Consider the following 16,768-nt stretch of genomic DNA (forward strand, 5'->3'; position numbering starts at 1 on the left):
AGTAAAATGGTCTTCAGCTGGTGATGGAGGGAGTACAGTGAATCTCTCTGGGGAGCTCGTTCCATAGCCAGGGTGCCACAGCCGAGAAGGCCCTCCTCCAAGTAGCCACCTGCCTCACTTCTTTTGGCAGGGGCTCACGGAGTTTTTGCTGTTGTCAATTCCAAGGAAGGAAGTGGTGGTGCAACACGTCCTCCCAGTGGTGACACGTTCCTGTGAGAAGCTGTTGGAGGAATTCTCCTCCCCTTCACTATACTTCATCTGAGAGGCAGTTTGAGAGGCAATTTGTGTCCACCACCTCTAGTTTTGAGATAGAGATGTTTTTGCTCAATCACAGCTAATTTTCTATTGATTTCTATGGGCAGCATCAGGCTAGGCCCGGAATTCGATTTGAAGTTAACGTGGGAGTCCCTTGTCCAGAAGGTGTGTCACTCCTCAGTTTTCCTATCTTCATGGCTGGCAGTCATGTCCGAAATGTCCATCATAGCTGTTTCTTCATTCCTTGGCTAAAACCATGGGAGCGGGATCTTTTCTCCCAAAATGAAAATGGGCACTGGATGACAAGGCTACAATCTGAGTAAGCCTCTCCATGTGGAAACCCAACTCTTTCTCTGAGAAACGTTATCTGAGAAATGGAACCTCCTAGTGGGCTGCCATTTTGCACAAAAATGGTGGCTCAGAGCTTTCCCGGAAAGCAATCTTACATAAATGGTGGCTGTAAAGGGTCCGTTTGTGCAACAAAACAACCCTGTAAACCTGCTAAGCCACCATTTTTTATGAAAAATGGTGGAATTCTAGGAGGATAGGCATTTTGGGGTGGGTCCATGAAAACCTTGTGGCAGGGTCCAGGGGTCTGAGTGCAGGGGGTGGCGATTGGACTCCAGCCCTCCCCACAAGGACTCCTTTGACGTCCCTATAAAAGCTGGAATGCCTGTCCAAAACACCTGGAAGGCTCAAGGTTGAGGAAGGCTGTCCAAGGAAATGAGGCTAGAGGGTTTACCGTCCTTCCCAACAGCTGGCATTGAGGCTGTGAATAAGCTTGCCTAAGAGGAAGGAAACACAGGGCAGAAGAGCTCCATAGGGACATTTTCAGGGATGGAATGTTTTCAGCATTGCCTATCCTGTGTCCTGATTTGCCAATACAGAAGGCAGCTGCGTGCCAAGGTACCACCCAGTTCCCCACTGAGTTCACGCTCAGCTACTACTACTTCATCAGAGACAAACCCTCAAGTCTTCCCCCTTCCTTTTAAATTGTCCCCTTCAGGCACATGTCTTCTTCAGTCTTTGGCCTGACATGGAGATCAGCTCTTCTTGGAGGAGGAGCTCCGCTTCTGGCAAAGCCAATGGGAGTGCAGACATTTACATGTGACCTCCTCCTCCTGCTCCTGGGTCATTTAAGAGAGAAGTAGGGAGGTTTCCGCCAGTTGCCTCCTTGCTTTCCAGAGTCCAACTCCTTGAAGGAGCTCACCATGGCCTGGGCTGTATATTTCATGGTACTTCTCAGTTACTGCTCAGGTATGGAGACAACTTGCTTTACGCAGCCTTATAGCAAGGACACTCTTCAAATGTGAATTTATCTGAGTGGCAGCCTGATATCTGTGAGCACATTTAATTAAGGAAGCTCTCTTTTCCCCTTCTCCTTCTCTTGTTTCTCTTTATGTTCTTGTGAAGGTGTCATCTCACAGTCAACGTTGACTCAACCTGCCTCCCTGTCAGTACCCCAGGGACAAACCCTCAAAATCTCCTGCACTGCCAGCAGTAGCGTGGGCACTGTTTACTGGTAGCAACAGAAACCTGGACAGAGCCCTCGCTTTGTGCACTGTGATGCTTGCAGCAGCAGGGGATCTGGCATCCCAGATCGGTTCACTGCAACCCGCTCTGGGACCACAGGATATTTAACCATCACCGGCACTGAAACTGAAGACGCCGCCGATTACTACTGCGGTGCCTGGTTTGGCAACTTGCACAGTGGTAAACTCTTATGGGGAACTGAGACAAAAACCTGCATTCTTCCTCCCTCAGAGCAGAGCGTTGAGATTTCCTCGAGAGAGTAAGTTGTTCTGTGCCTGAGGTAATTTGAGTCATAGAGCTAGAAGGGCCTGAAAAGACAGCTGATGCCAATCTCTTACCTAGGACCAAATCACCCACCCCACACCTATGCACAGGTCAACACACACTGCAAGTTGCTGAAAGCAGAATGCAAGTTCTTTAAAGGGGCAGAAGTTCCTGGTGAAATGGCTCCTCCCGTATGTACCTCCCTATCTATTCCTTAAATTCATTTACACATGCACCCTCCATGTCTACCTCCAATCCAGTGTTTGGAGGGTGTCCACCAGGTAGAGGGCTAACTCAATGATGTTTCTCCAAAGGAAGTATCCACTATATTGTGCTTTTGACACCATTCTCCTTCTTACAGGCTTTTAGATAATCTGTGATCAAAATCCATTCTTCTGAAGATGTCACTTCACAGGTCTCTTGGGCTCAGCCTGCCCCCATCTCTGTGTCCCTGGAAGGAACCACTCAGATCTCCTGTAGTTTTGGATCAAATCTGGATACCTTTTCATGGCTTCAGCTGAAACCTGGACTGACCCCTCGTGTTCTGGTGCATAGCAACATAGAATCATAGAACAGCAGAGTTGGAAGGGCCTACAAGGCCATCGAGTCCAACCCCCTGCTCAATGCAGGAATCCACATTAAAGCATCCCTGACAGATGGTTGTCCAGCTGCCTCTTGAAGGCCTCTAGTGTGGGAGAGCCCACCACCTCCCTAGGTAACTGGTTCCACTGTCGTACTGCTCTAACGGTCAGGAAGTTTTTCCTGATGTCCTGCCGGAATCTGGCCTCCTGTAACTTGAGCCCGTTATTCCGTGTCCTGCACTCTGGGAGGATCGAGAAGAGATCCTGGCCCTCCTCTGTGGAAACCAGGGATCCCAGATCGGTTCACTGCATCTCCCTCTGGAAACATTGGCTATTTAACCATCACTAGCATCCATGTTGAAGATGAGGCAGATTATTATTGTTCAGTGTGGCAGAGCATTGGTAAACTGTTTCACTGTAGTGCGTTCTCATGGGGAACTGCGACAAAAACCCACCCCAGAGAAGGAATCCAGAACTGTTTGAGAGTTTACCTTAATATTTTCCTGATTCTCCTCACTCATTGCTCGGTTGGGTGGAGATGGGTTTAACTGCTTTGTACAGATGGTTCCCGCCTTCAGGGTGCAATCATGTAGCTTGTTCCGGCATCACCACCATGGCTTTCTGGGAACTGATGTGGGGGCTGGTAATGTTGAACTTCTATTAGCAGTGTGCTCAGACAGCCATCAACCCCCCTTTTCAGGTAACCCACTCAAAGCTTTTGACCAGCTGTCAGAAGTACAAGTTGCACGAACCCAAGAGAAGGTTCAATTTGGCAAATTTTCAGTACCATGGACAGTTCAGTGAGATGGAAGTCATTTGACTAGGGGTATCCTTCCTTTGCAAATCCAGCCCTTTTGGCAGTGGGGGTGGGAGGGTGGTGGTAAATCTGGTTCTTCTGTTCTTTTTCAAAAATACAAAGTTGTACAAATTGCAGGTGCAATTTGCCTAATTTGTGAAAATTCCAGCCAGAATCTGTGCAAATCATGCAAAGCACCTTTTCTCAAATGTACACATGCTGTCAAACACGTTCTGGGGCTGGTCTGTGAATCATATTGCAGGTTCTGAGCTGTAGGGACTTTTGACTCTAATAATAAACTAAAAGGTGTGAACCAGGCCAATCCTGATCAAAAACCAATTGAAACAAATCTCTCATAGATTCTGGATCCTATACCATATTCACTAGGGATGTGCTCCGCTTCTCCTCGAACCGGAGAAGCAGGAGCGGAGCGGGGGGCTTCGCCTGCCCTTAAGGCGCACGGGCGGTGACGGCGGCAGGGCCCGGTAACCCCACCCCCACCCTCCTCTCCCGGCCTTACCTGGCACCACTCCCCTCCACTGCGGAGCTCCGATTCGGAGCCGTAGCTCCGCGGTGAAGAGGAGCGGAGTATAGGCGGAGCGGCGCGGAGCGGGGGGTCCGTGCACACCCCTAATATTCACAGGCAAAAAAATCACCAAGGATTCTGAGAGGTTACAATATTTCTAGCAGTGGCAAAGAAGTTTTCTTTTGCTGTTGTTATTTTAATAGAAGACTCTGAGATAAACTCTGAGTTAAAATCTTCTTGTACGGTGCTGATGTGATGCTTGCTGTCTTGCCTTTAGAGGGAGGAATTGTTCTAATTTCGCTAGGGCTGTGCTCCGCTTCGCTTCGGAGCATAGAAGCGATAGCGAGGCAGCCTGATTCGCCTCCGGAAAAGGTGGAGAAGTGAGTTGGGGGGCTGAGGATTGAGGCGAAGAGGATCGCCTCGATCCGGAGCTCCGAACACAGGTAAGTGGGGGGGAGGGAGACTCATCTGGTGCTGGCGCTGCCACAGTCCCTGCAGTGACAGTGATGGAGCCTGGTAAGGAGGCAGGGAGGAGGGAGGCTTACCTGCGTCCGTCACGGTCCATCATGGGCTTCAATTGAGGCCCCGGTTGAAGCCGAGGCCTCTTCAATTCACGGGTCCCAGCTCCTCGCGAAGAACCACAAGGAACTGGGACAAACCGCAACACCCAGCCATACATTCCACGGTCTCAGGCTCAGCCTGGGACCACAGAAAAACTGGGCTCAAAGGGTCATATGAACGCACAGGGAAGATCACTGGGATTACCCCAGGATTTTGTCCCATCTAGCTAAGCCCTCAGAAATGAACTGCCAATATACATTTCCCCCCTTTGTGCTAGGGCTCTGGGCTGGTGTACACTAGTGCACATTGAACTCTGTGTCTTGCTGAAGAGTGCGATCCTGACTCCTACCTTGCAAAGGAAAATGGACTAATATTTCTTCAACTTCGGCTAGCACAGAGCTTTGGCTATTGGGCTGTATAAAAATGTAATAAATAAATAAAAATAAATAAACTCCCCTGATTCTTATTTATTTTAATATTCCACATGCAAATTTCTTCTCTAGCAATTCGCCTGGCTAGGACATCCCATCCCATCAGGAAATGCACACCAGTTCTAGCAGAGCCAATGGGCATGAGTATATTTGCATGATGGATCACTCTCCTGTTCCACTGGGATTTAAGAGAGGAGGCAGGAGGTCCCAGGTAGATAGTAGTTTGCTTTAGAAAGCCAAACACCTTTCTAGAGCTCACCATGGCCTAGTCTCTGTTTGTCCTTACATTTCTCAGTTACTGCTCAGGTAAGTGCATGGATCACTTCCTTTACAACAATAGCAACAATAGCAACACAGAACAATATGCATCTATCACAGAAACATAACACATTTTTGATATTTGGGAGCACTGTGAATCAAATCATTGTTGCTTCTTCTTCTGTTTCTCTTTGTAAAGGTGTCGGTTCACAGCCAACATTGACTCAGTCTGCCTCCAAGTCTGTGTCCCCGGGAGAGATGGCTAAACTCTCCTGCAATGCCAACAGTAACCCCAGCAATGTTTACTGGTATTAACAGAAGTCTGGACAGGCCCCTCGCTTTGTGCACTGTGATGGGCACTGCAGGACCAAGGGACCAGGAATCGCAGACCGATTCACTACTTCCTGCTCTGGAAGGCTATTTAACCATTGTCAATGTCCAGGGTGAAGATGACGCTGCTTATGAAAATTAGTGAAATTCTCCCAACACTCAAAGAACGCAGACTGCAACCCACAGGTCAGATTCATCGAGTCCATTGAGGATTTCTTCAACCTCCCTACATGGTACAAAGGAAGGAGCTACTCAAAGTGAAATATGAGACAAAGATGACTTTAAGTAGTGTGTATGTGTGTGATCCTTTTTGAGAAATACAAAGTTTGCTGTTCCCAATTCTAAATTGAGCACATGGGTTTTAGCCCATCGCTAGAAAAAGAAACCTTCATTGTTGACTTCCAAGAGGCCATTAGGTGGGTGGTGGGTGGAGGAGGCTATTAAGGGCTGGAATTAGTGGATGAAACTGTATATTGCCCAGCAATTTCCAAAGCAATCTCTCTCCTGTGGGGGACATCAGCTGGTGAGAAACATTCTAGAGATGGACAAGGAACCCATGGGAAGAATGCTTTGCCTGCATATCAATTCGCTCTCAGAAATTCTGTTCTCAGATTACATTTCCCCCCAGTAAGCATGTTTTTGCTGAGGTATCATGTGCTTCCACCCTTTATTTATTGTCTCCCTTTGCAAACCATCCTGCAGATGTGTCCTGTTCGTTCATCTCCTCCTTGCAAATTCCTTCTCCGTTCATTGGCCTGGCTCAAACAGGAAGTCATTTCAAGCAAAGGAAATGGGCATGAATTACGGTGACTAAACGTCCGGACACGCCCGGGAAACGGTGGTGGTGGGGAATCTGCGTCCGGCTGGAAATACCTTCCCCCCCCTTTTGTCCGGCCCCAACGGAAGCCAGGGGAGCCTTAACAAACCCTAACTTACCAGGCCTAAATTTCCCTATTGAGTGGTGGCGGCCATCTTGAATCTCGCCTGAAATCACGCGAGATCTCGGCAGCTGGCTGGGAACTCAGCGAGACCCAGCCAGCAGCCGAGATCTCACGTGAGTTTGGGCGAGATTCAAGATGGCCGCCGCGTGGGGTGGGTAGTGAGTGCTTGGGGGCTGCGTGCAGGAACTTCCAGCAACGCAGCCTCCACCCCACCCCGGTGCAGAAGCAGCAGCAAGCAGGAGCAGCAACAGGAGGAGGTAAGAGACTGAAGTTTGTGTGTTTGTGTGAGAGTGCATGGGGTCTTTGAGTGAATGCATGTATGCATGTTTTTTGAGTGAGTGATGCCGAGTGTGTGTGTGCATGCACGCACGTGTGCTGGCAGTGTGAGTGTATTGATGTCTGAATGGGATTCTGTGAGTTGGGGGGATGATTTGGAGGTGAAGTTCCTATGAAATAATGCATTTTAGACCCATAGACCTTCCTTTCCAATTTGTTTACTATAATTGGCATGACGTATATTTTGTAACAGTGGCTGACAATTGTTCATCCTTCTTAAAGAAACTTTTAAAAAATTAACAGGGTTGCTATTATCATCATCACCACCACCACCACCATCCATCATCATCATCATCATCTATCTATCTCTCTTTTCTTGCTTGTGGTGGTTTTTCTAGATGAACATGATGGGCTTTGCCAAGTCATGTTGTCTTTTGCTGATTCAGAAGAGGTATTGCAATTTCAATGTAGGTGTGTTTTTCTTGGTTGTTTTTGACTGTTATGTCTGGTTGAAGTTGAAACAAGCTAAGACCAGCTTTAATCCAATTTGTTCCATAGCTAACATTTGCAGGCTGTTACGTGATGCGTTCTCATTAGACCCGTGTACAAAAAAGTCCGTCCTGCTCACAGGAGCTGCCTTGTAACCACTCCCCCCATTGATGACAAACCAATCTTATTGGTGGCATCTTCACAACAATTATACAGGTTGGAACTGGAGACTTATTTCACTGGCCTAGAATCATAGTCACTACTCTTTCTAATTAGACTTTATAGCCAATTAGAATTTATCCTTAAAACAGGATACAGTATTGCAAAAACATGTTCATGCTGAAAACACAAAAGTGATAATCTGGCAATACACAATACTACTGACAGTATAAAAACTGTGGCACTTAAACATATTCTTTCTGAGGTGGGGGAACACATTTTATATGATTCTTTCATTCTTGCTTATTGCTTATGTGTGACTGCCTATGTATGGTGATTAGCTGGTGGAGGGAATGGAAGAAGAGTTGAATGTACTAGGATAGACAAAGAAACTTGCTATTAAGGAGGGAAGCATGGGGTAAACTTCACAATATTAACACTATAAATGTTTTGGGAAAACAACAATTGGAAGAGAGCACATCTTTCTTTATACAGGAGTAAAACAATTTCACTCAAAGTTCTATTTTTATTCAGCTGAGATATCAGTTCTTGATGGGACTGAAATTTCTAGAGCTTCTTCAAAAGCAAGTTTTCTTGCAACTGGTGTCATCTGGACTCTGGTCTTCTGTACTGCAGTTCATCAGGATTCCATCTTTCATTATTACTTTTCTGAGAAGACTTCTTGCATCTCTTTAGGGTTATGATGGTGTTTGCAAAAACCTGCATAGGATATTAACTACAAAGAGGCGTGGATCGCTGGATGAAGAGCAAAAACAAAACAATAACTATGTATATGAATCTGCATCTTCTGCTTTGCTGAAGTCAAGATATATGACATCCACAGCATTCCCACAGTCCACAAGGGAGGTTATCCTATCAAAAAATGAGATCAAATTAGTCTGACAGGATTTGGCTTCTAGTAATCACTGCATTGATTTCAAGGTGTTTACAGATTGACTTCTTTATAATCTGCTCCAGAATTTTCCCAGGGATGGATGTCAGACTGACTGGTCTGTAGTTCCCAGGTTCCTCCTTTTTGCCCTTTTTGAATATAGGGACAACGTTAGCCCTCCTCCAGTCGTCCGGCACCTCACATTGTGTTTGCAAACCAGCTGTTGCTTCCTCATAAGCATCCTGTTCATACCAGAAAAACTTCAAAAATAGAGCCTCCAACGGCAAGAAGAGTCTACCTCAAACCTGAATTAAATTTAGAAATTAACCTAGTTTTCTCTGTAATCTATTAAGAGAGGCCTTCAAGAGGCCGCTGGACAACCATCTGTCAGGGATGCTTTAGGGTGGATTCCTGCATTGAGCAGGGGGTTGGACTAGATGGCCTTGTAGGCCCCTTCCAACTCTGCAAGTCTATGATTCTAAATAGTCTCAAAGTGCAACCATCAGAGAGTAGACAAAAATTACACGCATTGGGTAGTCCCTTGTAAGGCACAAGGAGAGCCCCTCCAAGAACCAAGGCCTTGCAAAACAATTCTAGCAATTCTAACTTTTGCAGTTCTAAAAAGCAGTTTCTGAAATCACAGTTCTAGCAAACATTTAGGCTAAGCAAAACATTTTGCATGCAATATTACTTCAAACACATTGGTGTTAACCAGCACTGGAAACAGAATACAAGAAAGAATTCATACAGTGAACCTTTATGCTAACGTGTGTATGAACAGACACGTGTCTGCCCACATTCTCCACCAGATCTGTTACGTGATGTGCTCTCATTAGACCCGTGTACAAACTTGCACACGTTCTAATGAGACTTACACCCACTTCTAAGGAATCTTTTGACATTGGCAATAGAGCGTCTGTGGCGAAGTAAGGCGATTCTAACTCAAGAAACTTACAGCACTGAAGGGGATAACGCCACAATGGCACATTTATTGAGGTTGAAACAAATACAAAGGCACAAGCTAGTTTTGGGGAAAGGCTTAGAAGCAGTTTCAAGATTGAAAAATAGACCTTTTGAGACTTAAGAGCATACACACAGAGACAGCAGGGGAAAGAGTAGAGGGAATCTAATAATAATAATAATATACCTCTCCTTGGGCTGCAGCCCTTTCTTGTAGAGCAGAACTGTGGAGCATTGCAACTCTTGGACTTCGGTGAAGAGGAAAGGAATTAGCGAGGGAAAGCATGGCAGCTCGCTCTCCCAAGCTGAAATCTGTAGTAAACTCAAAAAGAAGAAACTAGCCTCTGTTTCCCCTCCCCCTTTAGGGGGTCTTGGTATTATCTTGTTTAAAGATCTACTTGCTATGGGAGCAAAAGAGGGTGATTTGGGATGATGGCTATACTTGATGCAGCCTAGAGTTCAGCAACAGGGCTACATTAGCATGTGTATGACCAGGTAAAACTCTTGCCATCCAGCAGTCATATTCTGCTTGGTTTCCCCCCAGCTATGTCTCTGGGGAAGGCATTTGAAGATGTCTATCAGGAAATGGTTACTGCTCGCAGTCTATAGGTGGGGTTTTGGGTCACTTCAAAATGGAGTCAGTACTGCTCACAGAAGCTACCTTGTAACAAGGCTAATTGTAGTTTATGCTCTTTCTGAATCATTGAATCATAGAATAGCAGAGTTGGAAGGGGCCTACAAGGCCATCGAGTCCAACCCCCTGCTCAATGCAGGAATCCACCCTAAAGCATCCCTGACAGATGGTTGTCCAGCTGCCTCTTGAATGCCTCTAGTGTGGGAGAGCCCACAACCTCCCTAGGTAGCGGATTCCACCGTCACACTGGTCTAACTGTCAGGAAGTTTTTCCTGCAGTCCAGCCGGAATGTGGCTTCCTTTAACTTGAGCCCGTTATTCCGTGTCCTGCACTCTGGGAGGATCGAGAAGAGATCCTAGCCCTCCTCTGTGTGACAACCTTTTAAGGATTTGAAGAGTGCTATCATGTCTCCCCTCCATCTTCTCTTCTCCAGGCTAAACATGCCCAGTTCTTTCAGTCTCTCTTCATAGGGCTTTGTTTCTAGACCTCTGATCATCCTGGTTGCCCTCTTCTGAACACGCTCCAGCTTGTCTGCGTCCTTCTTGAATTGTGAAGCCCAGAACTGGACGCAATACTCTAGATGAGGCCTAACCAGGGCCGAATAGAGAGGAACCAGTACCTCACGTGATTTGGAAGCTATACTTCTATTAATGCAGCCCAAAATAGCATTTGCCTTTCTTGCAGCCATATCGCACTGTTGGCTCATATTCAGCTTGTGATCTACAACAATTCCAAGATCCTTCTCGTTTGTAGTATTGCTGAGCCAAGTGTCCCCCATCTTGTAACTGTGCATTTGGTTTCTATTCCCTAAATGTAGAACTTGGCATTTATCCCTATTAAATTTCATTCTGTTGTTTTCAGCCCAGCACTCCAGCCTATCAAGAATGTTTGGTTGTTGTATACTTGTCAACTGCTTCATTTGTTCAGTGGTAGCAGTATGCAGTAAGGTGATGGGGGAACAGTGTTCAATGTTAGGAAAGGTTAGACTATGGTCATCCAGTGAAGGATTTGCAGTCAGAAAAGATATTTGAGGGAAGGGGAGACTGTATCACACAGAGGGCTCATCTACACCAAGCAGGATATTCCACTCTGAAAGCGGTATAGAAAATCCAGGCGCCACACTACTGCTTTATAGCAGTATTGAAGTGTACTGACAACTGTTGGGGCCCATGACACATACCATATACCACTTTCATAACACTTTCATAGTGTTATATCCTGCTTGGTGTAGATGTGTCATGGGCCCCAACAGTTGTCAGTGCTCTTCAGCACCACTATAAAGCAGTAGTGTAGCTCGTGCAGTGCAGTTGAATACCTCTATAAAGTAACAGTGTGGCTCCTGACTTTTATATACCGCTTTCATAGTGGAATACCCTTCTTGGTGTAGCTGAGCACACAGTATAGCAAAAGCTTCAACGTACAGCAAAAGCTACAGAAGTAGGAATGAGTGAACTTAATTTCAGATACATTGAATGTCTCACTTATACTTTATTCCAGTGATATATTCCAGGCACAGTTACAAAATGGGGGATACTTGGCTCAGCAATACTACAAACGAGAAGGATCTTGAAATTGTTGTAGATCACAAGCTGAATATGAGCCAACAGTGCGATATGGCTGCAAGAAAGGCAAATACTATTTTGGGCTGCATTAATAGAAGTCTAGCTTCCAAATCACGTGAGGTACTGGTTCCTCTCCGTTCAGCCCTGGTTAGGCCTCATCTAGAGTATTGTGTCCAGTTCTGGGCTCCACAATTCAAGAAGGATGCAGACAAGCTGGAGCGTGTTCAGAGGAGGGCAACTAGGATGATCAGGGGTCTGGAAACAAAGCCCTATGAAGAGAGACTGAAAGAACTGGGCATGTTTAACCTGGAGAAGAGAAGATTGAGGGGAGACATGATAGCACCCTTCAAATACTTAAAAGGTTGTCACACAGTGGAGGGCCAGGATCTCTTCTCGATCCTCCCAGAGTGCAGGACACAGAATAATGGGCTCAAGTTAAAGGAAGCTAGATTCCATCTGGACATCAGGAAAAACTTTCTGACTGTTAGAGCAGTACGACAATGGAATCAGTTGCCTGGTGAGGTTGTGGGCTCTCTCACACTAGAGGCCTTCAAGAGGCAGCTGCACAACCATCTGTCAGGGATGCTTTAGGGTGGATTCCTGCATTGAGCAGGGGGTTGGATTCGATGGCCTTGTAGGCCCCTTCCAACTCTGCTATTCTATGATTTTAACATTAAGATGTAATGTAGAACAGGTCTGTCTTAATTGTGTGCTGTGAAATTAGACCTGTGACCAAGGCCATGTTTGGGTGGGCACGCCCCCTTGGGGGCTGGACATGTTGGTGGGCACGCCCCCTTGGGGGCTGGACATGTTGGTGGGCACACCCCCATGGGGCGGCCATGTTGTCCTCCTTTTTGGTTTCCAAAATATGGTCACCCTATTCAACATTATTTGCCACTTCTTTAACTCTGTATCCGATATTCTAATTGGCAACATTCTAAATAAAAAATTAATTTTAGGTAATATCTTCATTTTAATTAATGCTATCCTACCAAACCATGACGGTCTTATTTTCCGATACTCCTCTAATTTTATTTTAATATCCTGCCTTAATCTATTATAGTTTTCTTCTTCTAACTTTCCTGCATCCCCTGTTATATATATCCCTAGGTATTTTATTTTATTTTTAACTTTCATATTCCATTTCTTCCTAACTAATTCCTGTTCTCCCTCCTCTTTATAATTAAACAACATCAGCTCTGATTTGGACCAATTTATTTGTAACCCTGTCAGTTCCCCAAACTCCTTCAAATGCTTTTGTACTTTCTCCATTTTCTCCAGCGGCTTTTGAATCGTTAATAAGGTATCGTCTGCAAACAAACTGATCTTAATTTCTTCTCTTATCCCTATCCCTTTTATACTTTCATCCTCTCTTATTGCATTTGCTAGTACTTCTATAACCATTGCGAATAATATTGGGGAAAGGGGACACCCCTGTCTAGTGCCTCGGGCTAAGGAAATTTGTTCTGTAATACCATCATTCACTATTACTTCTGCTATATTTTGCGAATATAACTGATTTAACAATCCCTTAAATTTCTTTTTTTTTAATAATTTTTATTTGTTTTCTACACTATATAAACATACAACATTACAATAATAATAATAATAATAAAAAAGAAACATCAAACAACTGCTACATACATATTGAATAAATGTTGAGTACATATATGTTGAATAAGTATTACCTATACATTATCATACTACAACATAATCATTCTTAACATAATCCCTTAATCCCTTAAATTTCTCTCCAAATCCTATAGTATCTATTAACATTTTTAGTGCTGGCCATTCCACGCAATCAAAGGCCTTAAAAATATCCAAGGCTATTATACCCGCCTGCAAATTATTTTTCTTTATGTTATTTATTGTATTCAATACTCTACCACTTAAATCTGACATCTGTCTTCCTGATACAAATCCACATTGATCCTTTTTAATATATTTAAACATAAATTTATTCAACCTTCTTGCCATTATTGCTCTCAATATTTTAGCATCTGGATTTAATAAGGATATAGGTCTATAAGATCCCGGGTCTGTTAAATCTTTATCCGGTTTTGGAATTAAAATGATTATAGACTGTTCCCATGATGGTGGGGCCTTTTCTCCGTTTATTATTTGATTATAGAACATCTTCAATTTTGGTATCAACATTTTTTAAAATATTTTATAATATTCTGGACCCAATCCATCCGTTCCAGGTGATTTCCCTACTTTTAAATCATCAATTATTCCCTCTATTTCGTTTTCTGTAACCGGCTGTTCCATAACCTCTCTATCTGTATCCTGTATCTTTATTTTCCAATTTTTCTCAATATAATCTTTGATCTCCTTTAAAGGCCTCTTATTTGATGTATATAACTTTTGGTAAAAATTTTGGAAGACTTGTAATTTCTCTCTCATTAAATTATGCATTTTACCTGTATTGTCTTTTATTGCCCCAATTTGGTTCTTAATTTTTTTTGATTGTGTGGATCTGGCCAACATTTTAGAATTTTTAGTACTGCATTCAAAATATTCTCTTTTTAAATAAATCAGATTCCTCTGCACTTTCCCTATTTCTAAACTCTCCAATTCCTTCTTTTTTGCCTGTAACTGTGCTCCAATGTATTTATCCTTCTTTTTTATATATTTTCCTTCTAACTCTATAATATTCGCCTCTAAATTTTTCCTAGCCTCTTCCTGTTGTCTTTTTAATTTAGATGACTCCCTGATACCGATCCCTCTCATCACCGCCTTCATAGTGTCCCAAACTATTGCATGGGTCGATTGCCCTTTAATATTAATTTCCCATATATCTTGCATTTTTCTCAATTTTCCCTATTGTTTGCTGAGATTTAAAAATCCTAGTGTCTAATCTCCATCTTTTAACTACTTTATACTCTTTTTTAATTTTTATATCCATATTAATCAGTGCATGGTCCGTCACTTTAATGACCCCTATCACTGTATCTATTACTTTTGATAATAAGCTCTTTGATATAAAAAGGTAGTCTATCCTAGAGTAGGTCTTATGTACCGATGAGTAAAATGTGTATCTTCTCTCCTCCCCCTTAATCTCTCTCCAAACATCTACCATTTCTTTCCTTGTCATCCATTTATTCAAACTTGTTATATTTTTACCCCTTTCTTCTATGGTGGGGTTCGATTTATCCTTATTTTTATCCATTACCATGTTGAAATCCCCCGCCATTATTATATGACCCTTTTGTATATTTTCCATTTCTTTAAACACTCTACAATAAAAGGTTGCTTGGTTTTCATTTGGGGCGTAAACATTCACCAGTGTATAATATTCATCTGCTATCTTCCCCCGTATGATTATAAATCTTCCCTTTTCATCCTTTTTTATCTCTATATCATGAAGACCACATTTCTTTGATATTATAACAGCTACCCCTCTAGACTTTGACGTTCCATATGCTTTCTCATAAATATTCGCCCACCTTAACTTAAGCTCATTAATCCCTTCTTTTTGAAGTGTTTCTTGCAGGAATACAATATCAGCCTTGTCTCTATTCAGTAGTGTTTCTATTCTTTTCCGTTTAATTGTTGTCCCTAGCCCTTTAACATTCAGTGATGTAACTTCCTGACCCCCCTCCCCCACCTCCCCCCCACACCATCCATACTCCTCTCCCCCTCTCTCCTCCCCGAGGTGGTTAGCCTCGTTCATAGATCAATCAGATCCACAGGGGGGGGGGAGAAGCTTCTCCGAATTCCCCAGCAGCAGCCATCTTCTTCTCCCGGTCAATATGTCTCTCATCCCCTAAAGTTATTGTCTTTAATATGTGTCTTCTACTCCTTATTTCCTCTATCTGCTCCCTGTGTTTCTTCCTCCGGTTCCAGTAATCCCAGCTTCCGTAGTAGTTGTATTCCTTGTTCCAGCGACGTAATTCTGTGTTGTTGTCTTTTCCATTGAAATTTTAGAAAAACTGGGTATCCCCAAGTATATTTCACTCCATTTTCCATCAAAACCACCACACATGGTTTCACACTTTTCCTCCAGTTAATTGTCTCAGGACACAAATCATTATATATTTGTACTGGGTTGGATTGGTACATCAGTTGACCCGAACTTTGTCTAGCTGCCTTCATCAAGAGGTCTTTTTTATAATAATTTGCAAATTTAATAATAATGTCTCTGGGCATCTCTCCCCTTTTAGGGCCACTCCTATGCAGTCTTTCTATATCCGAATCCTCCCATGTGACATCTGGTGCTATAACTACAATCCATTGCATAATTTGGTCTCTCAATATTTTGGGATTCTCGCCGGAAGTTTCTGCAAAGGCACGAAGTCGTAGATTTGATCGTCTACCTTGGTTTTCCAAATCCATCAGCTTTAGTTCCTATTGCTGGAACTTAAGATTTTGTTCCTGTATAGATTTTTCATTTGCTGATATACTTTTCTCCATCTCTCCCACTTTACCACTCACTTCTTTCAACTGTTTTTGAAATTCAGAGATGGTTCTTTTCATTTCAATCGATATCTCAGACACAATTTGTTTTTTGAGAATCTCATTATTATCTTGCATCATTTCTTTGATGCTCACCAGCATCTGCTCCATCTGCATTTCCTCCTCTTGCTTTTTAGATCTATTTGCTGTTCCAAGCAGGCTGGCCCCACCTTCTTTCCCCTTCCCAGCTGTTTGTGAGTCCTCGGTATTATTATTATTTTTAGCGTTTCCACTTTCCAACTCCAAGTCAATCCTGCCAAGTCTGGCTGTTATACAATCCGAGGGTTTATCTTGTGGTTTGCCTCTTATCCATGCAGGGAGAGTTTGTTGTTGTTTTCCGCCCTTATTTACCCAACAACTCCCGAAGCTCGGAAAGTGAAAGTAGCTTATTATAGCTAAATTGTTTATCAACAGTCAGTTTTTTCTCCACTTTCAGCTGCTGTAGGCTTTTCAATACAAGAATCCCTCTTTATACTCACTTTATCTTGCTTTGGGTGAGATTAATAGCTTTCCAAAGTTTATTTGAGACCGGAGCTTACAGATTCCGCTGCTACGCGTTCACCCGGAAGTGCATTCCCCCTTCTCCTTTCTGTCTTGCCTGGCCGTAGTGTTGGCTTTCTTCGTGGTATCAGTGTAATTGAGGACCTGGAAAGAGATCTTAATCCAGGTCCTCAATTATAACGGCATCTGGATGGAAAAGCAGAAAAGTGAGAGTAGCTTTAAAACATGAAGGCAGGGGCCACTGTAGAGGTCACATTTAAAAGCTGCACTAATTGGGGGTGTTTTTAGTAATGATGTACTAGTGGGATTAGTGAAAGAGGTCGTTTGGTCTTATTGGGGAATATCTGACCCCAAAACT

The sequence above is a fragment of the Elgaria multicarinata genome, chromosome 18 (assembly GCF_023053635.1).
Source record: "Elgaria multicarinata webbii isolate HBS135686 ecotype San Diego chromosome 18, rElgMul1.1.pri, whole genome shotgun sequence".
Taxonomy (NCBI): domain Eukaryota; kingdom Metazoa; phylum Chordata; class Lepidosauria; order Squamata; family Anguidae; genus Elgaria; species Elgaria multicarinata.